Source organism: Symphalangus syndactylus, chromosome 24 (assembly GCF_028878055.3).
Source record: "Symphalangus syndactylus isolate Jambi chromosome 24, NHGRI_mSymSyn1-v2.1_pri, whole genome shotgun sequence".
Classification (NCBI taxonomy): domain Eukaryota; kingdom Metazoa; phylum Chordata; class Mammalia; order Primates; family Hylobatidae; genus Symphalangus; species Symphalangus syndactylus.
Window position 1 is genome coordinate 58,905,814 of NC_072446.2, and position 20,995 is coordinate 58,926,808.

Here is a 20,995-nt window from a genome sequence, read left to right on the forward strand (position 1 = left end):
CGTTAATTCTCGGAAGTTGCCTTATATAAGTATGCAAAAGGCGACATTCTTTGTGGCTACATGGTTTTGCATTCTATGGATAAGCCCACCAATCCCCTATTTATGGGTATTTAAGATATTTTCAATCTTTCTTGATTAGAAACTGTGATGCAATCATTAACCTCAAGCACATATCATTTTGCACTTTGGAAGATAAATATGAGTAATATTTCCTAGAATTAGAAAGATATTGCTGAACTGAAGGATGTTTGTACTTGTAATGTTAATAGATTTTGCTCAATTTCTCTCCATAGAGGCTGTATTGATTTTTTTTCCCACAGCGATACATAAGAGTGCTGATATCCCCCCACGCTGCGTGCTCTCTCATACAATATGTTGTCAGGCTTGTTGACCTTTTCCAATTTAATAAAAGAAAAATGGTAATTGCAATTTTAATATGCATTTCTCTTATAAACAGCACTGAGCAATTTTCCTGCTGTCTAAGAGCTGTGGGTTTCACTGTTTTTCCTTAGGCCGTGACTAAGACAGTTTTTCTCTTTTTGGATTCCAGGATTTACTAGAGTTGTGTCTGGAGCAAATCGAGGCTGACTTTTGGGCATAAAAAATTCAGGATAGGCCCGATTTGAGATTCAATTTCACTGAGTCTGCACGTGTAAAAGTTACTGCGATGGGAAATAAACTGCGTCAACAAGATGCTGCCACAAATGCAAGTTTAATGACATGGAACTCATATTTACAATAAAATATTAAAGGAAAAAAGTAGGTTAAAGTACAGTACAATGTGATCTCTCTTCCTTTTTTAAAAATATAGGATCCATCTGTAGAAAGGTGCCTGGAAGGATGTATATGGAAAATTAACAGGATTATTTATGGATGGAAGGACTACATGGTATTTTACTGTAATTTGTGCTTCTCTGTATTTTTGAAGTGTTGTCAATTACTAATTTCTACCTGAAATAACTAAAAATAATATTTTAAAAATATATTCTGTCCCATCGGTGGAGAGCTATAAAAAATACACAAAGTGATGAGAAGAACACTGCACCAAGAGTCAGGAAACCTAATTTTTAGTCCCACTTCTGCTGTTAATATGCCCTGAGATTATTGGGCTTATAATTTAATTTTTAGGCCCTGGCATCATTTATAAAATGGGGAAATTGGGCAAGCTTGTTGTTTTGAATCCTTAGAGCTCTAAAAACATATCTTAAATGTTAAGATGAGACACTTATAAATTAATGCTGATTAAGTTCTTTTATAGATGTATGTTTATGCTCTGAATAGTTGCACTTCATAAAATCAAGGTGAATCTGTGTGTGTCGGTTGTTTCTTATGTAAATGATTGTCTGTGAACTGTATTGGTGTGCCATGCAAAGCAAAAGTCTTCACACTGAGTAATTATCTTTTCAAGGCTCATTGAAAGAGGTTACCTTGGTAACAAGAAATCAAAACCCACCCACTTCATCTTAGGGGTCAGAACAAGGTTCTCCATGTAATCATCATTTCTGTTCTTCAGGTACAAACTGTGAAGAAGCCTCAGTGGGAATGTTCATATATTAGTAACAAGCAGTTTTGTACTCAAAGACACTGTTCATTGCATTGTTCTAGTTCAGGCCTGTTGTCCTGGTGGAAATATTAAGAGCACACCTTTTCATTTTCTGAAGTTTCCCTGCTTGCAAGATAAATTATTTTGGTTCCTCCAGCTCCTCAGCACCTTAGACAGCTCTTTTTTTTTTTTTTTTTTTAAATTATACTTTAAGTTTCGGGATACATGTGCAGAATGTGCAGGTTTGTTACACAGGTATACACGTGCCATGGTGGTTTGCTGCACCTATCAACCTGTCATCTACATTAGGTATTTCTCCTAATGCTGTCCCTCCCCTAGCCCCCAACCCCTGACAGGCTCCAGTGTGTGATGTTTCCCTCCCTATGTCCATGTGTTTTCATTGTTCACCTCCTACTTTTGAGTGAGAACATGCGGTGTTTGGTTTTCTGTTCCTGTGTTAGTTTGCTGAGAATGATGGTTTCCAGCTTCATCCATGTCCCTGCAAAGGACATGAACTCATCCTTTTTTATGGCTGCATAGTATTCCATGGTGTGTATGTGCCAAATTTTCTTTATCCAGTCTATCATTGATGGGCATTTGGGTTGGTTCCAAGTCTTTGCTATTGTTAATAGTGTTACAATAAACATACATGTGCATGTGTCTTTATAGTAGAATGATTTATAATCCTTTGGGTATATACCCAGTAATGGCATTGCCTGGTCAAATGGTATTTCTGGTACTAGATCCTTGAGGAATTGCCACACTGTCTTGCACAATGGTCTAACTAATTTACACTCCTACCAACAATGTAAAGGTGTTTCTATTTCTCCATATCCTCTCCAGCATCTGTTGTTTCCTGACTTTTTAATGATCACCATTCTAACTGGTGTGAGATGGTATCTCACTGTGATTTTGATTTCAAATGAGATGGTATCTCATTTGATTTTGATTTTCTCTAATGACCACTGATGATGAGCTTTTTTTCATGTTTGTTGATTGCATAAATGTCTTCTTTTGAGAAATGTCTGTTCATATCCTTTGCCCACTTTTTGATGGGGTTGTTTGTTTTGTTCTTATAAATTTGTTCAAGTTCTTGTAGATTCTGGATATTAGCCCTTTGTCAGATATCCATCTGCAAAAATTTTCCCCCATTCTGTAGGTTGCCTGTTCACTCTGATGACAGTTTCTTTCGCTGTGCAGAAGCTCTTCAGCTTAATTAGATCCCGTTTGTCACTTTTGGCTTTTATTGCCATTGCTTTTCATGTTTTAGTCATGAAGCCTTTGCCCATGCCTATGTCCTGAATGGTATTGCCTAGGTTTTCTTCTAGGGTTTTTATGGTGTTAGGTCTTGTGTTTAAGTCTTTAATCCATCTTGAGTTGATTTTTGTATAAGGTGTAAAGAAGGGGTCCGGTTTCAGTTTTCTGCATATGGCTAGCCAGTTTTCCCAATACCATTTATTAAATAGGGAATCCTTTCCCCATTGCTTGTTTTTGTCAAGTTGATCAAAGATCAGATGGTTGTAGATGTGTGGCATTCTGAGGCCTCTGTTCTGTTTCATTGGCCTATATATCTGTTTTGGTACTAGTACCATGCTCTTTTGGTTACTGTAGCCTTGTAGTATAGTTTGAAGTCTGGTGGCATGATGCCTCCAGCTTTGTTCTTTTTGCTTAGGATTGTCTTGGCTATATGGGCTCTTTTTTTGTTCCATATGAAATTTAAAGTAGTTTTTCCTAATTCTGTGAAGAAAGTCAATGGTAGCTTGATGGGGATAGCAATGAATCTATAACTTACTTTGGCAGTATGGCCATTTTCACAATATTGATTCTTCCTATCCATGAGCATGATTAAAGCATGGAGGTAGAAGGACCCAAGGGCACTCATGATTTCTCCCTTGGCTTCTGTGCTCACTTCACTGATCAAGAACGAGGACTATTAATTACTAGGGGTATGCTTCTAAAAATCTCAGACCTGTAAGAGGTAGTGGAGATTAAGTAACATTTCTCCATGATTTTATAGATGAAGGAGCTGTGAAGTTGGAAGCAAAGCTTCTGAGTCCAGTGGTCTTTTCAGGCCAGCACTTCGATCAAGGGAAATTCCAGCTCTGAGGGCTCACTTGCATGTGAGCCCTGCCTTCCCTTAACACAGTCATCAAGGGTTAGCTTTGAAATCCCTGCAGAACTGTACAGAACCTCTCACTTCTTTCTCTTTTAAAGCAGAAGCACACAGTGTTCACCATAGAGCCTCCTACTCACTTCACGGAATTGACAAGGGAAAGCAGTGTTCTGGTGAGCCAAGTACAAAATGGGAAGGTGATTCAAAGAAGGGTGAAGTCTGGGACAAGACTGCCCTGGGAAAATTTCTGTCCTCCCTTAAGGTTCTTTGTCCACAAGATTCTGAAGGCTCAAGCCAGAGCTGACAACACTTGTCTGGAGAGACTCAGCCACAGTCTCCCACCTGCACCAGGGCAGCCCTGATGAATCAGTAAAGAGAATGTTATCAGTGTAGCACTTGCAGGCTGTTGCTGAATAGCTTTTAATCAGCAATCTAGGGATCCCCTCTCAGGGTTTGGGGAAAACAAAGTGAAGAGAAGCAGGTTGTATTCAAAGCACTGAGTAGGCATCAAAGGCAGCATAAATTCAGCCAACTGGAAATTCACTTTAAATAAAAACACAATTTTATACTACCATCAAGCTTACCTTGGAAACACAGCCCCACCTTCCCCACAATACGGCTCATTTTATTTCCTCCACTAAAGGGAATTGCCAAAACAATGACTATTTCAGTGCCTGTGAATAATACAAATACAATTGATAAGTGTAGCTGTCTCTTAGTTAGCCCTGGGTTTGGAGGGGAGCTGTGGGGAGATCCTTCCCCAGCCTGATCATCTCTCAAGAATTCCAACAATATTCTCCCAGGAGGCAGCTGCCAGCTCACTCTCCTGGGAACTGGCTGACTTGGAGTGCTTGAGCTGGAAGCGATTAGTAAAGATTCTTGCTTAGCCTCCTTTCATAAATGTAGAAACGGAGATTCAAAAAAATTTAGGAGACTCACTGAAGTTACATTATTTGCTGTTTCATCATTTTACTGACTGTAAGGGCATCTCCTCAAGAATGGTTGAGATGTGGGATGAATGTCAGATCAAATGAGTTAGCAAGTAATTAGTGAGCACCCATAACATACCTGGCCCTCATTTCAGAGGTGAGGACAGGTCCCAGGAGACTGGCTTTGTAGACGCCTGCCACAGCACCATGTGTACTTAACAATGATATATCCACTAAAAATCCTTTCTTCCTGCCAGTTCTACCAACCAATGGGACTGTGACCCACCCTCTCCTCTCATCCTATATTCTGGCTCTTACCCTCTGACCTGGACACTCACATCACAACAGCTCTGTCAAGTGTTTTTGTCTCCATTACTGATCCATCGGGTCATTGTCCACACTGCTGCCCAAATGAGCTTCTATCAACATCATGGAATCGTATCACTTCCCTGATTGAAGCCTTTGATAGCTATTTAATTTCAAACTCCTACCTAACATATGAATTCCCCTTGAGGTGAACTTGGCCTATCTGTCCATCCTTATTTTTTTTTTTGAGTTGAGTTACTCTATTTTTTAGAGTAATGAACTAATTATAACTCCCCAACATGTGGCTCCATTCCCAGCCCCGTGATTTAATTGCTGCTGCTTTGGCTGGGAATCCCTCTCCCTGCGTCTACCTGGTGAACTTCTACTTTATTTCACAGAAAGGTGTTTCATCTCCTGTGAAGCCTTGGTTTGATAGCCAAGGTCAGGGAAGACCGAGAAGACAAACTTAGATTGGGAAGCAAACTTGGCCAGAGGGGAAGGTGGAATGCAATGGTCTTAGCTGTCCTTTGGTCACTCACTCTGACTGGTGAAATACTCGTTTGGTTACTCGTGGGTCTGCTCACATTCTTTATTTCTCACAGTATGTCAGCATTCATTCCAGGCCACTCTAGGCATTAGACTTTAAAAAATCAATAACTCTATGAATGTGTGTGTACATGTGAGTGAATGTGAATGTGTGCATGCATGCTCAACATTCCATAGCTTGATGGCCAGAATCCTCGAGTAGCAGGAAATCCCCTGAAATGCCTTGGTTTCAAGAACATACTGGCCGGGCGCGGTGGCTTACGCCTGTAATTCCAGCACTTTGGGAGGCCTAGGTGGGTGGATCACCAGAGGCCAAGAGTTCGAGACCAGCCTGATCAACATGGTGAAACCCCCATCTCTACTGAAAATACAAGGATTAGCCGTGTGTGGTGGTGGGTGCCTGTAATCCCCGCTACTTGGGAGGCCGAGATCACATCACTGCACACTAGCCTGGGCAAAAACAAAACAAAACAAACAAGAACATCCTGCAGCCATTTTCTAAAGGACTTTCTTTGACAGTGTTTATCATCAGGTTTTTTAAAGGACTATATTTCCCACTCTCCTGGTTACCTACTCGTACTGAAAAAAAACAGAAAGGTAATTAAAATAAGTTCATATATTACAAGAAGAAAAAAGAATATCTCACTCCTTGAAGTGGATTTCCTGCTCCCAGTTCTCTTCAGGGAAAGCTCAGTGACACCCAGGGTTAAGTTATTTCAAGAAACATGAGGCTTCCACATGATAAGCAGACCTGCGCCATTTTGGTAATTACCTTTTGCAGTCATTGGGGGTTCTGGGAAGAGAGACATACCTCTCTAGCAACCTGCAATTATAATATAAATCAGCATGTGTGTAGATTAAATGCTAAATGGATCTTATTATTGTTAGAGCTGGCTTCTTCCTGTGCTCTCATTTTACAGTAAAGAATGCAGTTCAGCAAATGGCAGGCTGCTCCAAATTCTCATTCTGGGAGGTTTGAAGGAAAGGCAATATCCTTCCCTCAGCACATTGCAGCAAGGTTGACTCTTTTTGTGTGTGCCCATAGGAGACCAGAACTAGGTGTGATTCCAGAGCTCACACTTTCCTAACTCAGAAGTTTGCTTCTTAGTGATACCAAACAGAAAGGAGGCTCTTAATAGGCCACTTGATGATGCAAAAGCTTTAGGAAATGTTAGATGGTCTCCTCAAACTCTGAGTAGGGATTGACTTCAGGAAGGAAAAAACAATGCTTATCAAAGCCAACAAGGTATTATGAGAAAGGTTGCTTACTTAGGCCATAAGAAACAGAACTTTCCATAAGAAACAGAACTCGAGATAAGAATTCACGTGCAATGTTTTATATATACTTAAAGAATATCAGAAGGACACAGTAAATGAGTGAATAAAGTCCCAACTGGAAATAAGGGTGCTGGGCTTCCATATTCCTGCACCATCAGTTAGTCAGTCATCAGCCAGGGCTACCGTGAGGAAGATAATTTCCATGGGACCCCCTGCTCTCTGTGCTTGCTGCCTTTCTGCTCCATGTGTGCAGTGTGGTGCCAGTAGTCCCAGGGAGTCCCTTGAAGAAAGGCACAGATGCAAGCCATTGGAATCCAAACACTCGGAAGCCAAGGGAAGGGCTCGCAAAACCAGTAAAAAGGGATCCAAGGGGTGTACTACACTTGCCCTCTGTGATAGTTTATGTGTCCACTTGGCTGAGCCATGGTGCCCAGATATTTGGTAAACATTTTTCCAGGCATTTCTGTGAGGATGTTTTTGGGTATTACTCACATTTAAACCAGTAGATTGAGGAAAGGAGATTGTCCTCCCTCGTGTGGGTGGGTCTCATGCAATCAATTGAAAGCCTGAGTAGAACAAAAGGCAGATCTTCTCCCAAGTAAGAGAAATTTTCCTGCTTCTGGACTTGAACTGAAACCTCAGATCCTCCTGACTCTTGAGCTTCCTGGCCTTCAGACTGGAACTAAACCTTTGACTCTCCAGGGTCTCCAGCTTTCCAACTCATACTGCAGATCTTGGGATTTGCCTGCATTCATAATTACATAAACTCAATTGGCTTATGTAATACATATATATATATATATATATATATATATACACAACACACACATGCCCATATTATTATATAATTTGTAGACACATATGTATATGTGTGAGAGAGAGAGACTTGACCTTCCAACTTGACTCTAAATGGATGAATATTTTGTTCTGAGAATTCAGATGCAATTGGTTTCTTATATTGCCTGAACGTCCTGTGATTCTTTGGATGCAAACTGCATAGTGTAATGCTAGCACTCTTTAAATAAATGGAGACAGGGAACAGAATGAGATAACAAGTGGGACTGGTAAGATAGATTTGGTGACTAAAAGTAGCTGCATGGAATTCAATGCCTGGGACTGTGGAGATCATTCATTCGTTTCATAGGTTCTCACTGAGCTCCCATTTATTCAAGGTCACAGCATTGGCTGGGGTCAGGGCACTCTGAGAGAAAGTGGAGGATCTGTCTCCCTGACCCAAGGAACACAGGAATGGCCATGACAGCGAGTACCTAAAGGAAGGTACAGATAAAGAGCCATTGATATTCCAAGGTGGGAGAGTTAATGTTCTTAAAGATGTGACATTTGATCTGGGCTTTTTTAGACAGATGGGGAGAATGCAGAAATAAAGGCAGCCTGGGAAGGAGGGGTGTGCTTGGGAAACCTAAAAGAGTGCAGCCAGGTGGGAATACTGAAAAGGGAAGGGGACAGATGATCAGGCTAGAATAGAAAGATGATCCCCCAAACCCCACGCTAATAATTGCTGGCTTAAATGTCTAGGAGATGGAGGAGCTAGTGATGACTTCTGAAGAGAGAGATGGTTTGATTATATTGCCTTTAAGTTGTATCACTGTGGAGATACTTGGAAGTGTAGCAGAAGGGGCAATCCTGTGGACCAAGAGTGTTCTTTGGAGGAAGCCTCTGTAATTATTTAGGAGAGAAATGATTAAAGCAGAAGAGTGAGAGAAGATGATTCAAAAGACATGATCTTAGCACCCAGTTGGATGAGGGGAGTGGAGACAGTGTGGTTGTTGGCATGGACTCCGAGGTTTCTGGCTTGAGAAACTTGGCAGAGGGTGACATCATTCACTCACAGAGTGAATACAGTGATAGAGGCAGATCTAAAACAGAGATGACAAGTTCAGTTTTGATCTTGTAACATTTAAAGTGTCTTTGGAACTTCAAATTTGAGATGTTTATTAGGTGGTTGGATATGTAGGTCTAAAATGTAAGAGTATTTTTGGCTGTAGCTGGAAATCTGGAAGTCATCTGTATTGGGCAACAGTTAATTCATTCAACAAACATTTATTGAGCATATGCTATATACCAGACACTGTTCTAGGCTATGGGGACATAATAGTGGACAAAACAGATAAAACTCCCTGCCTTGTGGAACTTATACAGTAGCATGTGGAGTCAGGTAATAAACAAACAAATATGACATACAGACTGTCAGATGGTGGTTGGGACCCTTGAGAAAAGCAAAGTGGGGTTGGGGCATGGATAAGCTGGGCTGCAAGTGCAATTTCAGGAAGGATGGTTAGGAAAGGCCTCATTAAGAAGGTGATATTGAGCAAAGCCCTGAAGGTGATATTGAGCAAAGCCTTGAGGAGAAGGTTTGATTCATGTGGATAAATGGGGAGACAGCATTCCTGGTTTGATCCTTGTGGATACATGGGGAGAAAGCATTTCCGGTAGAGGAAAGAGCAAATGCAAAAGTTCTCAGGTGGAAAGCGGCAGAACATGTTTGAAGAGCAGCAAGAAGGTCAGTGTGGTTTCAGCATACTCTTCTAGAAAGAAAGTGGTAAGAGATAAGGTCAGAGGGAAAATAGATCATGTAATAACTTATTTGCCATTAAAAAGTCTTTAGCTTTAATCCTTGGTAAGGTAGGATTTGGTTGAAGAAATGTGATCAGACCACTGTGATGGAAATAGATCACAGTGTGGGGGGCAAAGATGAAGGCAAGGAGACCACTTGAGTGGCAATGTCAATAATCTAGGTGGGGGATGATAGTAGCTTGGGTCAGGATGGTGACCAAGAGGTTAGATTCTGAACATATTTTAAAGATAATGCTATGGAAGACTTTCTGGTAGCTTGGAGGTAGACAGTATGAGTCTAGGATTTTCAATCTGGAAATATGGACTTGCCATTTACTGAGATGAGAAAGATTGAGAGAAACATTTTTGGGGTGGTAAGAGATCAAGAGGTCAGTTTTGGAAACTAAGTTTGAGATGTCCATTATTCATCTAGATGTAGAGATCCAGTAAGCAGTATGGTTTGGGGTTCAGGGTAAGATTCAGGCTGGAGATAAAAATGTTACAGTCTACAGCATAAAAATGGTATTAAATCTATGTGACTGAGTGAAATCATCAAGGGAATGAGGATAAATAGAAAAATTGTACTCAGGAATATGCATAAATTAATAAAATGGAGCACGAGAGAAGAACCCAGGCAAGGCTATAGATGGTGCCAGGTTTCATATATGGGCACAGGAGCCACAGGAATGAGTAGAGTCAACCAGCATATAAGACTGGTCCTCAGCAGGTATGAATATCCCATGTCAGAGAGTGGAAACCAAGAACCGTAGTAACTAGGAACATAAAGAATGAATAAAAAGATTCATGTAGTTGCATGGCAATGTTAGGCTCATCTGCTAATATTAGACAGGCTACTTTCTGTCTGGTTGTCTATTGTCACATGAAAACCACCCCAAAACTTAGTGGCTTAAATCAGCAACAGCATTTATTTTTCTCATAAATCTGCAATTTGGCTATGGCTAGATGAGGACAGTTCGTCTGTTCTACTCTCCCCATCAGTTGGGTAGCCAGAAGCTTGGGGCTATAATCATCTGAAGACTCTTTCACTCACATGATTGGCAGTTGATGGTAACTGGTGGCTAGGATTTTAGTTGGGGCTCTCTTCCAGGACACCTACTCATATCCTTGTCCTGTACTTTCTTGTAACACGGTGACAGATTCAAAAGGTAAACATCCCAAAAGAGCAAGGGCCAAGTGGAAGCCATATTGCTTTCTAGCCTTTATTTAGACAGAATCACTTGTGCTGTACTCTATTCATGAAAGCAGTCATGAAAGCCCACACAGATTCAAGAGGAGAGGAAATGGACTCCCATTTCTTGATGGAGGAATGGAAAAGTTCTGGAAGACCATGTGGAACCAGAGAGCTTGCTGTGGCCATTTTTTTTTTTTTTTTTTTTGGAAAATACAATCTTCTGTACAACTTGATAAATGTGTCATGGTCCAGAGTCTTGGCTCTCAGACATGCAGGCTGTGAAACTCACCACTGGCTGGCTTTTTGAATCAAGATACTGATGTATAAGGCTGGAATGGCCATTTATTATTTGCAGTGAGAAAAAAAAAATGTCATTGACATAGAACTACTCAAATTCTCTATGCTTTCCAGATACTTGGTGATCACAGAATCAGAACAAAGGAGTGAGAGATTTGAGTCGATGACTTGAAGAGCAGCAGGTCAAAATGAGGTTTGAGTTTCTATCTTGTCAATTGGATGTGAATTAGTGATATTCATTGACTGACACTTCTGGAGTCTCTCTCAGTGCATTCCTTCCTTATTCCCCTTTGCGTAGCTTCCAGTTGTAGGAACAACTGCTCCTTTGGAATGTTCTTTCTTTGGGTGTGCTCTTCCACTTAACCTCATCAGTCTGAGTTTGCTGAGGGAAGCCATTCTTCTCCTACAAGTGTGACTTTCCACTTTTCTTTTCTGATTGGTCTTATAGCTTATATCTCAGAAAGCAACCTTAATTCTTTTATTTCCTACTTCTTGTGGGAGGGAGGAGGAGTACAACTATTGATAAGAGAATGCACAGTAGTCAAGGTGGAGAAGCTGGTTTGGACTAAGGTGATGTTGGTGGGATGGAGGGTGGTTCAGTGAGAGAGAGAATGGAGTTCAGGATGGTACAGTCAGCTCTGTCAGGACTCCATGCAGGCCCCTTCACCACGCTGGTGCCTCTATCCCCAGTGGGTATGAGTGTTGCTTGCTAATGGCTCCCAGCGTCCTCTTTCTCTGACCTCAGGCAATGGAGCATTCTCATCTAGAAAAGTGGTGGGAGTGGGAAGCTTGTAACCAATGACTCACTGAGACCAGAGTAACAAAGCCCCGTTTTCTTGTCTCAAAGTAAGCCAACTCTTGTGTTGCTCATGCTCCACAGATGTCCATGGCATCAGGCTGATGCTAGATTCCAGCTGCACCCATGTCTTTGCCACGTTCTTGCTTCGGCCTTGTCTGGCTTCGTGCATAGCCTGGTGTTTCCCGAGGGCTCCCTTGCAGTGCATCAACTGGACAGAAGTCCCCTTCTGGGCCTCTGTGTCTAAGAAACCCAACCTAAGACAGACTCCAAGGTTTCTGGTTTGAGTAACTAGGTAAATAATGAACATTTACCTAGAACATTTACTGAAATAGGGAACACCAGGGTATAAACAGGTGCGAGGGAGAAAAATGAAGGATTCAGTTTGTACTTGCTAAGTTTAAGATGTCTATGACACCTGATGGAGACATCAAACAGACAGCTGGATATCAGAGCAGGAAATTCAGATGAGAAGTTTGGGCTACAGATGTGAGGATCAAATCAAAGAATATAATTTAGACTGCAGAGTCAGGGCATAGTTCCCTGAAGAAGTGATATTCATTCACCACTTGAAGTCTGAGCAGGAAATAGTGAGGCCATGAGTGGAAGAAAGAGCTTTCCACGCAGAGGGAACAACAGGTGTGAAGGCTGAGCCTTTTCTTATTGATGTCAGAGGTGGGGAAGTTCTTAAGTCTTTGATTCCAGATGCATCACTTAACTGTTGTCAGAGTGAGCAATATTTCTTTGAAGTTCATAATTTAGGGGGTATTTATTGCTAAGTGACATCCTCATCTTATTTTCCTGGTATTTTTCAGGCAGATTCTATGTCTAGCAATAGGCAAAAGTAAGTAGTCTTATTTAAAAAAAAAAAAGACTTGAGTGTCAAAGAGCTTGTAATTTTGTGCTATCAGATGACATTGAAATAGGCGGAGGCATTGTTAATAGGAAGCAAGGAGGATTCAGTCAGGGGCCAGCAGAAGGGACCCTGGGAGAAATATTAATAAATGGTAATTTTGATTATGGGAAGTTTAAAAAAGAATTTAACAGTGAGAGAATTAAAAGGAAGTGAAAGTGAGCAAGAAAGGTAAAAATGAGGTAAACGCCGAGCAAGGGAATAGTGGTGATGCAGAAAGCAAATACTAACTGAGTTGGAGAGGGGATTGACTGCAGAGAGGAAAAATTTCCAGGATAAAAGCTGGACATATCCAAACCCATAAGGAGAAAGGTTCCAAATGCAATAAACAGGGAAAGCCAGCTCCTGAACTGGGGTCCTGGGACAGGATCACCTGGGAGCTGGGAGCATCTTGATAGAGAGACTGCCTGACTGTCACCCCAGCCAAGGAGTGGTTAGTGCGGTCACTGTCTTGCCATAGAGCCTCAGAGCTCATCATGTCTGCAGACGAAAGAGGCCTTGTTACATAAGCAGAATGTTGACACCTGGCCCATCACCAGGGGAAACGCTAACTCCCCACACAAAGAAGAAAAGCCCCAGGGAGAAAAAGTCCTTGCAGAGCGCAGGCCTGTGGCCTTTGCAGGTAGGACTGATGAAGAGATATAATCAAGTGTTCTTGCTGCAAATACGCATGTTAAGAACTTGGGTTATTTTTATGTGCCGTGTAATGGCAATTAAAGACCCAAAAGAAAAACAACACATGACTCAAAGGACAGCTTAACTGAAGAGAATACACTGAAATGAAAAGTGATTCAAGCTTCCCTCTAACCTCGCTCTTTGCCAATAAAATAAATCTAGAGGATCAGGCATGTCTACATAGATGCCATACAGTTCTGATCTGTCTTTTGGTTTGCTCTTCCTGAAGAAGATGACAGCAAAGAGAGAGGGTGTTAGCCTTCATCTGCTCTGGCTATGGGATCTTGGGCAGGTAATTTATTTCCTACAGAGCTTCAGCTTCTCCTTTGAGAAATGAGTAAGGGATTTTTTTTTTCCCCAAATCTCTGAGGTCTTTTCTAGTTGAATAGTTAAATTCCAAAAATCATTTTACTTGATAATGCCACATTTTCCAGAGTCCAACCAGAGAAAGCAGAAGGTTTGTGATAAACGGATGCAAAGAAAAAGTGCCCGCAGAGAAGAAACCCAGGCGAGTGGACATGGGCTATGTTCATGGTTCATCTTCCTGAGGTGTCCTTCCCAACGTCTATTTCCCACAGGCTACCTTTTGCTTTTTTGATTTCTATTTCTGCTGAGACAGAGATTAAAAAAATTATATATCCATGTAACTTTCCCAATTGTCAGTGGCTCAAAGCCAATACATAGAATAGAAAATAAACAGCAATTTCAATTCCTCATTCCTTCCTTGAAGTCTTGGGAAGTTAAGTCAACAAGATGTCCATGGTTCTCTCATAGACAGCATTTCCAGGGTGTCATTTCATGTGCATATATAGAATAATGCCAAAGTTCCTACTCATTAGTAGGTTCAAAGAAAAATAAAATTTTCTGAAATGGAAAAGCGTTCTATGTTATCACTTTTGATTTTATTATTGAGTGAAATGGCAATTAAAGTCACAATAAACTTAAAGCTAGTTTATTAAAGGGGGGCACCTTTCATATGTAACAGTGTATTATTTTTTCTTTTATAATTCAGCCTTGGAAATAATCAGGTAAGACTGGGTGCAGTGGCTCACACCTGTAATATCAGCACTTTGGGAGGCTAAGGCGAGCAGATCATGAGGTCAGGAGTTCGAGACCAGCTTGACCAGCATGGTGAAACTCCGTCTCTACTAAAAATACAAAAATCAGCTGGGCGCGGTGGTGCACACCTGTAATCCCAGATACTCAGGAGGCGGAAGCAGGAAAATCGCTTGAACCTGGGAGGCAGAGGTTGCAGTGAGCCGAGATTGTGCCACTGCACTCCAGCCAGGGCGACAGAGCGAAACTCCGTCTCAAAGAAAAAAAAGAAAGGAAAGAAAGAAATGATCAGGTAAGCCCTTTGGAAGTCATTTAGTTTATAGGATTCCCGTGGTTTTTCTCAATGGAAACTGTATTCAGGCTTTGTTGAGTAATAAAACTTCTCTTAAAAGAATGTTGTCTCTGAGCACATTTAGATTTATTTAAATTGGATATACATCCATATGTTTTTATAGGAATTATGATTTTCCTACTAAATTTCTAAAAATAGTGCCTGAATAATATCTGCTTTAATGAACAGAAAAAAATTATTACAACAGTTTCTTGGTTAAGTTCACTGTATTGGTTGACACTGTAGATTTGTATATTCACAAGAGTTTCACTGCAGACTGACTGTTCAGGGCAAATTCACCACCCAAAAGTCTGTAGTGAAAGGTGAATGCTGAGACTGAGAGTCACAGATGAGATCTGCTTACCTAGAGCAGAAGTTGAAAACTGTAAACTGGTTAAATGTTAAAAAACACTTAAATGGTAAAATTGACAAATTTCTGGAGGCTGAGTATAAGACTAGCATGAGAAGAAGAAATTCCTGGGTCTTAAGGGGGCCCTTTCACTTTTGTGAACTTGACCTGGAGGAACCACACCAGGTTCTCATGGTGAAGAACTGAGAAAGATCCCCTCATGGCTCTGGCAAGGGGAGAGAAATAGAAATCATGAGAAACTAAGGAATTTAAAGCTTCTGGCCCTGGAGCCATAGAGAACGTTAAACAAAACCCAACTCCTAATCAGAGTAACATTAAGTCTTCACACTACAGGACTGTTTACCTCAGTTCCTATTACCTGATATGATACGTCCATCACTCAACAAAAAATTACAAGGCATACCAAAGAGAAAGAAAAACATTGTTTGAAAAAACAAAGCAAGCATCAGAACCAGACTCATGAGACATAGATTTTGGAATTATCAGACAGGGAATTTAAAATTACTATGATTAATATGTAAAGGTCTCTAATGGAAAAAGTAGACAAGATTAGATACAAGAACAGATGGATGGTAAAAGCAGAAAGATGGAAATTCTAAGAAAGAACTGAAAAGAAATGCTAGAAATAAAAACACTGTAACATAATTGAAGAATGCCTTTGATGGGCTCATGAATAAACGTAACAAGGTTAAGGAAATAATCAGTGAACTTTAAAATAGGTCAATACAAACCTTCCAAACTGAATTGCAAAGAGAAAAAAAGAATAATAAAAACAGAACATCCAAGAACTATAGGGCAATTTCACAAGATGTAATATGTATGTAATTGAAATACTAGAAGAATAAAGAGACAGCAGAAGAAAGATTTAAAGTAATAATATCTGAGAACTTTCCAAAGTTAATGGCATACATCAATCCAAGAAGCTCAGAGCTCATCAGGCAGAATAAATAAAAACAAAACCCCAAAACCAAAGCTCTGCATTTAGGTGCATCATATTTAAGCTGCAGAAAATCAAAGACAAAGAAGAAAAATCTTAAAAGAAGCCAGAGAAAAACACCACCATATCAATAGAAGAGTAAAGATAAGAATTACATCACATTTATCATCAGAAGTCATGCAAGCAAGAAGAGAGTGGCATGCAATATTTAAATTATTGTTAATTAAAAAGCAAAGTATGCTGGGTGTGGTGGCTCACGCCTGTAATCCCAGCACTTTGGGAGGTCTAGGTGGGAGGATCACTTGAGCTCAGGGGTTCAAGACCAGCCTGGCCCACATAGCAAGACCCCATCTCTAAAAACAAAAAACAGATCAAAACAAACAAACAAACAAACAAAAATCTAGCATTCTATACCCAATGAAAATATCCTTTAAAAGTGAAGGAGCAAATGCAACTTTCTCAGACAAACAAATATTGATGGAATTTATCCCCAGCAGACCTGTGCTTCAATAAATGTTAAAATAAGTTCTTAAGGGAGAAGGAAATAACATAGGTCAGAATCTTGAATCTACAGGCATGTACTGCATATGGATGTATCAGTCAAGGGCAGACTGCATATACAGTGGTGGTCCCAGAAGCTTATAATGGAATTGAAAAATTCCTATTACCTAGTGAAGTCATAGCCATTCTAATGTTGTAGCACAATACATTTCTCATGTGTTTGTAGTGAAGCTAGTGTAAATAAGCATACTGTGTTGCCAGTTGTACTAAGGTCTATCGTGTACAATTATGTACGGTACATAATACTTTCTTTTTTTTTGAGACAGAGTCTTGCTCTGTTGCTAGGCTGGAGTACAGTGGCACGATCTCAGTTCACTGCAACCTCTGCCTGCCAGGTTCAAGTGATTCTCCTGCCTCAGCTTCCCGAGTAGCTGGGACTACAGGCGTGCACCACCATGTCCAGCCAATTTTTGTATTTTTAGCAGAGCGGGGTTTCACCATATTGTCCAGGATGATCTCGATCTCTTGACCTCGTGATCTGCCTGCCTCGGCCTCCCAAAGTGCTGGGATTACAGGTGTGAGCCACCGCGCCTGGCCACCAGTACATAATACTTGATAGTAGTAATAAAAGACTATGTTATTGGTTTATGTATTTATTACACTATACCTTTTATTGTTATTTTAGAGCCACCAGTACATAATACTTGATAGTAGTAATAAAAGACTATGTTATTGGTTTATGTATTTATTACACTATACCTTTTATTGTTATTTTAGAGCATAGTCTGTCTACTTATTTTTTAAAAAGTTAACTTAAAAGAGCCTCAGGCAGGTCCTTCAGGAATTATCCAGAAGAAGTCATTGTTATCATAAGAGATGACAGCTCTATGCCTGTTATTGCCCCTAAAAACCTTCCAGTGGGACAAGAGATAGAAGACAGTAATATTGATGATATTGACCCTGTGTAGGCCTAGGATAATGTGTGTGCTTGTGTTTTAATTTTTAACAATAAAGCCTAAAAAGTAAAAGAATTAAAAATTTTGAAAATAGAAAAAAGATTATAGAATAAGGATAAAGAGAAAGAAAATATTTTTGAATAGCTGTATAATATGTTCATGTTTTAAGTTATGTTATTATTATATGAACAGCCAAAAAGTTAAAAAAAAAACTAAAAGTGTATCAAGTTAAAAAGCTGGCCGGGCGCGGTGGCTCACGCTTGTAATCCCAGCACTTTGGGAGGCCGAGGCGGGCGGATCACGAGGTCAGGAGATCGAGACCACGGTGAAACCCCGTCTCTACTAAAAATACAAAAAATTAGCCGGGCGTGGTGGCGGGCGCCTGTAGTCCCAGCTACTCGGAGAGGCTGAGGCAGGAGAATGGCGTGAACCCGGGAGGCGGAGCTTGCAGTGAGCCGAGATTGCACCACTGCACTCCAGCCTGGGCGACAGAGCGAGACTCCGTCTCAAAAAAAAAAAAAAAAAAAAAAAGCTATAGTAAGCTAAGATTTAGTTTACTATTGAAGAAAAAAAAACTTTTTCATAAATTTAGTGTAGCCTAAGTGTACAGTGTTTATAAAGTGTGCAGTAGTATACAGTAATATCCAGGCCTTCAAAATCGTGCACCACTCACTCACTGACTCACCCAGAGCAACTTCCAGTCCTGCAAACTCCATTCACAGTGAGTGTCCTATACAGGTATACCATTTTTAAATCTTTTATACTGTATTTTCTTTTCAACTTATAGGTTCAGGAGGTACATGTGCAGGTTTGTTAGAGGGGTAAATTTTGTGTCACTGGGTTTTGGCGTACGAATGACTTCATCACCCAGGTGGAGAGCATAGTACTTGATAGGTAGCTTTTTGACCCTCACTCTCCCTGCCACTCTCCAACCTCAAGTAGACCCTAGTGTCTATTGTCCCCATCTTTGTGTCCATATGTACTCAGTGCAGCTCCCACTTATAAGTGAGAACATGTAGTATTTGGTTTTCTGTTCCTGTGTTAATTCACTTAGGATAATGGCCTCCAGTTGCATCCATGTTGCTGCAAAGGACATGATTTCACTGTTTTTTATAGCTGTGTAGTATTCCACGATGTATATGTACCATATTTTCTTTATCTAGTCCACCAGTGATGGACATCTAGGTTGATTCCATGTCTTTGCTTTGGGTATAGTGCTGCAATGAACATACATGTGCTGGTGCCTTTTTGGTAGAATGATTTCTATTCCTTTGGGTATATATCAAGTAATGGGATTGCTGGGTCCCATTAAGTAATTGGGTCCAATGGTAGTTTTTGTACCATAGTTTCACTGTACTTTTTAAATGTTTATATATGTTTAGATACACAAACACCATTATGTTGTAATTGCCTACAGCATTTAGTACAGTAACATACTGTGCAGATTTGTAGTCTAAGAACAATAGGCTATATCCTACACCCTTGATGTGTAGTAGGTATAGTAGGTTATATCACCTAAGTTTAAGTACATTTTGTGATATTTCCACAACAAAGAAATTGCCTAAAGGTGAATTCCCCAGAATGCATCACTATCATTAAGCAACATATACACGAATATATATATAGAGAGAGCCAGGTGTGGTGGCTCACACCTGTAACCCCAGCAATTTGGGAGGCCAAAGCAAGGATATTGCTTGAGACCAGGAGCTTGAGACCAGACTTGGCAACATAGCAAGACCCCATCTCTACAGATAATTTAAAAAAATTAGCTGGGCATGGTGGCATGCACCTGTAGTCCCAGCTACTTGGGAGGCTGAGGTGGGAGGATCACTTGAGCCTGGGAGGTCAAGGCTGCAGTGAGCTATGATCACACCACTGCACTCTAGCCTAGGTGACAAAGTGAGACTTGTCTATTTAAAGAAAGAGAGATGAAGAATCTTGGAAAAAGGAATCAATGAAAGTGAAATAAAATATTTCATTTTTATTATTCTAAAATGTAACTGTATATTTAATAATAGTAACAATGTACTGGGTGATTATAACATAGAATAAAAGAAATTAAATGACAGCAACATCACACGGGATGGGAGAAATTGGGAATATTTTTACAATGTACCTGCACTACTCATGAAGCAGCAGCATGTAATTTGAAGGTGGAATTAGATTAGCTAAAAATGTATATTGTAAGCTTTAGGGCAACCACAGTTTTTTTTTTTTCTTTAAAGAAGTGAATAAGAGAGGAGATAAAATGAAACTATACAGAGACTTAATTAAAACCATGGAAAGCATAAAACAACTACAAACATGGTTGATGTTAAAGCAAATACATGAATAATCCCTTGGAATGAGTAGTCTAAATATACCAGCTAAAAGATAGAGATAGTCAGATAAAAATGCAAGACCCAAGTATATATTGTTTATGTAAAATTCACTTTAAATATAAAGACTCTGATAGGCTAAAATTGAAGAAATGGACAATGGAGAAATAGAAACCATACTAATCAAAAGAAAACTGGAATGAATATATTAATTTCAGCCAAAGCAGACTTCAAAACAAGGAGAATTGTCAGAGATAGAGTGGCACTGGATAATTATGAATAGGTAAATTTTTGAAGAAGATATAACAATTCTAAACATGTATGTATGTAAAAACAGATAATCAAAATACATGAGGCAACAACTCATATAACTGAAGGAGGGATAAATTCACTATTATGCTTGGAGAATTTAATACCCCTTGTCAGTAATTGAGAGATTAAGCAGGCAGAAATAGCAACAAAATATAGTTTACCTGAACAGCATTATAATCAACTTGCTCTAATTGAAATTTGTAGAATACTGCATCCAACCATAGTAGAATACACATTCTTCTTAAGCTCACATGGAACATTCTCAGACATAGACAACATTCTAAGCCATAAAACACACTTTAAAATTTAAAAGAGTAGAAAACATGCCAAGCATGTTCTCAGACCACAATAGAATTAAACTAGAAATCAATAATAGAAACATATTTGGAAAATCACCAAATAGTTGGAGATTAAACAACACAAATCTATATAACACATGAGTCAAGATGTCACAAGAAACACTTAAAAATATTTTAAATTAACATAAAAATACAACTTATTAAAATGTGTGGGATGTACCTGGAGCAATGCTGAGAGGGAATTTGATAGCATTAAATACATATGGTAGAAAATAAAAAATATCTAAAGTGAATAACTTAATATTCAACCATAGGAAACAAGAAAAAAAGAGGAATTTAGACCTAAAGCAAGCAGAAGAAAGAAATAGAGCAGAAATCAATGTAATTGAAAACAGGAAAATAATAGAAAAAACTAACAAACCAAAAGCTGGTCCTTTGAACAAATCAATAAATTGGTAAACTTCTAGCCAGACTAACCAAGAAAAAAGAGAGAGAAGAGGAAAAGTTACCAATATCAGAAATAAAGGATGGACATTGAAAGGATAATAGAGGAATACTACAAACAACACTGTGATTACAAATTTGACAATTTAGATAAAATGGACCAATTCCATCATAGACACTCCCAAGATTCACACAAGGAGATATAAATAATATAAATAGCCCTGTGTCTATTAAGTAAAGTGAATCAATAATCAGACCCAAATTGTTTCACTAGTGAATTTTACCAAATATTTAAGGGAGAAATGATAT

General features: G+C 39.6%; 1 long non-coding RNA gene across 1 annotated transcript; it reads right to left on the reverse strand.

Moving 5' to 3' along the window:
• Positions 1 to 6,835: 6,835 nt before the first annotated feature.
• LOC134735895 (uncharacterized) lies at positions 6,836 to 20,148 on the reverse strand. Its single transcript, XR_010119464.1, has 3 exons — positions 20,105 to 20,148; positions 7,208 to 7,460; positions 6,836 to 6,995 (listed from the first exon to the last, which is right to left on the reverse strand). It is a non-coding gene; the product is annotated as an uncharacterized lncRNA (long non-coding RNA).
• Between the last annotated feature and the right edge of the window lie 847 nt (positions 20,149 to 20,995).